Source organism: Phoenix dactylifera, chromosome 10 (assembly GCF_051530095.1).
Source record: "Phoenix dactylifera cultivar Ajwa chromosome 10, Ajwa_hap1_PhDact_Kaust_v1.1, whole genome shotgun sequence".
NCBI classification, from domain to species: Eukaryota; Viridiplantae; Streptophyta; class Magnoliopsida; order Arecales; family Arecaceae; genus Phoenix; species Phoenix dactylifera.
In genome coordinates this window covers 25,745,941-25,748,632 of record NC_143199.1, presented here as the reverse complement: position 1 = coordinate 25,748,632, position 2,692 = coordinate 25,745,941, and the positions used below count along the sequence as shown (strand labels likewise).

Below are 2,692 nucleotides of genomic sequence, written 5' to 3'. Positions count from 1 at the left end.
AATTAAAATATTAGATAAAAATAAACTTGTGTAAATTTTTCAAGAATGTAAATATAATTTAATATTATTTTTTTATTTTATATATATATATATATATATATATATTGATGGCCCACCCCTTGCGGTCTTCCCATCTTAATTGCCATCGTACGTATCACGTTCTACGACTTCGGGAGAGAAGATCGCCTTGGTCCTCGGTCCCCGAGTCACCTTCCCGGCTTCCCCTCGACACTTTCCGACTGCTTTTTGACCAGTCCAGAGGTGCACCAACTCCAAAACGGCTCATTCTTTTTTCCAGCAAGATTAAACGCTGATGCCCTCGACGTTTTTATTTCACTTCATGCATCCACGTCACCACCCCGCTCCATTTTGGCTCCCTGAAATCAACAGCAGCCCACCCCGAAGACCTCGTGTACACTTTATTAATTATTATTAAATATTCATCAAGAATTAAAAAATCTTATATGCAGCCATATAAATACTCCTCCATTCCTTCCTTTCTCCCCTGCCTCTCCCCTGTCAGGGCTCTGATATCGCTCAGCAGATTCAGTCGAGTTTCTTTTATTATTTCTACTCCTAATTTATAAGCCCAAATAGATCCCGTTCCCCTCCTCCGCCGGAGTAACTTCATATTATATACATAGAGCCGGAGACCGAGACCGGGAGCGAGAGAGGAATGGACCTCCCTCTAGCTCTCGGCACGCCTCCGCCGCTTTTATCCTCTACGCCGCTATATTGTCCATCGCCTACCTTAAATTCCTCCGCTGGCGCACCCTACCCTGCTCCGCCGATGAGGAGAGCGGCCCGGCCGAGTCCGGCGTCGCCGACGTAGCCGATCCCGCGGCCGCCGAGATCACTAAGGAGGCGGTCCGACGGTACGGGTGGCCGGAGGTGGAGTCGCTCACCGGTAACTTCACCGCGGAGGTGATTGGGGAGGGAGGCTTCAGCACCGTCTACCTCGCCTGCCTCCCTGGCGCCGCCTCCTCCCTGGCCGCCGTCAAGGTCCTCCGCAGCGGCGAGCGTCTCCACCGCGCCTTCCTCCAGGAGCTCGACGTCCTCCGCCGCCTCAGCCACCCCCGCATCGTCCGCCTTCTCGGCTTCTGCGACGACCGAGGTAATGCTTAAGCATTAAGAGATCCTCCCCTCCACCCAACTCTCACTGCCTCTGAGTCCAGATTGGGGTTTACCCTTTTTCTATTCGCAGAGGAAGGGGTTCTGGTGTTGGAGTACGTGCCAAGTGGAAGCCTCCACGAGAAGCTCCACGGCGGCGGCGCCCTTGCGTGGGCGCGGAGGATGCGGATCGCGTACGAGGTCGCCGGCGCCGTGGAGTACCTCCACGAGGGGTCCGGCGAGCTCCCGATCGTCCACGGCGACATCACGGCGTCGAACGTCCTCCTCGACAGCCGGCTCGACCCAAAGCTTTGCGACTTCGGGTCGGCCCGGGCTGGGTTCTCGTCGGCGGTCCGCTCGGCCGGGCCGATGGTCGGGTCCCCGGGCTACGCTGACCCGCACTACCTCCGGACCGGGATGGTCTCGAAGTCCACGGACGTTTATAGCTTCGGAGTTCTCCTGCTGGTGCTCATCACGGGGCTGCCGGCCGTCGGATCGGAGGAGGGAAGGGTTTTGACGGTGGAGATGGGGCCGCGGCTGAGGGAGGCGGAGGGAAAGGCGTGGGAGGTGGTGGACCCCAGGCTATGCGGGGAGTACGACGCCGCGGAGGCGGCGGCGATGGCGGCGGTCGCCGCTCGCTGCATCGGAGTTCAGCCGAGCCTCCGGCCGTCGATGGCGGGCATTCGGCAGATCATGAGGGAGAAGGTGTCCTCCTCGTTATCAGCCGTCGATGGGGGATCAGACGGTAAAGAAGAATGATCTTTAGTCTCCATCGACAACTAAAACGGAATGAGGGCCGGCAGGAGAGAAGGAAAGAAAAAGAGCAAACTAAAGCTGTTACAGGTGGAAATGGGAGAAATGATTAGTCTAAGTTTGTCGGTGTTTCTAGAAGGGGTAGTGATGTAAATAGTAACGTTCTTAGCCGACGGCAGTTTCATGGTGTTAATGACATATGCATGACTCGCATGTTTGGTGCTGCATGGGACCATGACATCACATGAACGTTGCTCAAGTCTTTCCAATTGAACCAATTACATGCATAATTGCATATTTCTAACCTTCAATTTTTTCTTAAAAAACTTATATAGACGATTTTTGCTTGTTTCATACTGTAACAAAAGGACAATGTGAGGTGATATAATAATAAGCTTAGTTGAACGAATTATATGTTTACCTGTATTTTAATTTCTTTATCTTTTAGTTAACCATGAACTAGCATTAGAAATTAAAGAATCCACTATCCAAAGAATCAATGCATCGATTAGAAGCGGTATGATTCCATACAACTATGGTTCAATAAATTACATGGCACATAACAGGTGATAATAAAATGATGGATGATTAATTAAATTCTTATCATTAGACTTATTACCTCAAAGAATTTCATAGATAAGGAGGTGTATCATGCAAGAAGTATTTTATAGTTTCGTTCTTTAAGCATGCATTTTTAAGCCAATATCGTTCATGTCCTCCACTTGCTGCGAGTTCAGCTATTTCATAGTCCGGCAAGCTATGTCCTCCCAAGTGATTTGCAAGTTGATGGTTATATATGATAATTAGGTCTTGCTTTAGAAAACTGAAG

The 2,692-nt window shown here is 50.4% G+C and overlaps 1 pseudogene across 1 annotated transcript; it reads left to right on the top strand.

Annotated features, from left to right (window-relative positions):
* Positions 1-529: 529 nt before the first annotated feature.
* On the top strand, positions 530-2,106 carry LOC103715817 (salt tolerance receptor-like cytoplasmic kinase 1; annotated as a pseudogene). Its single transcript, XR_016396663.1, has 2 exons — positions 530-1,114; positions 1,205-2,106. The product of XR_016396663.1 is annotated as a salt tolerance receptor-like cytoplasmic kinase 1 (transcript).
* Positions 2,107-2,692: the final 586 nt, after the last annotated feature.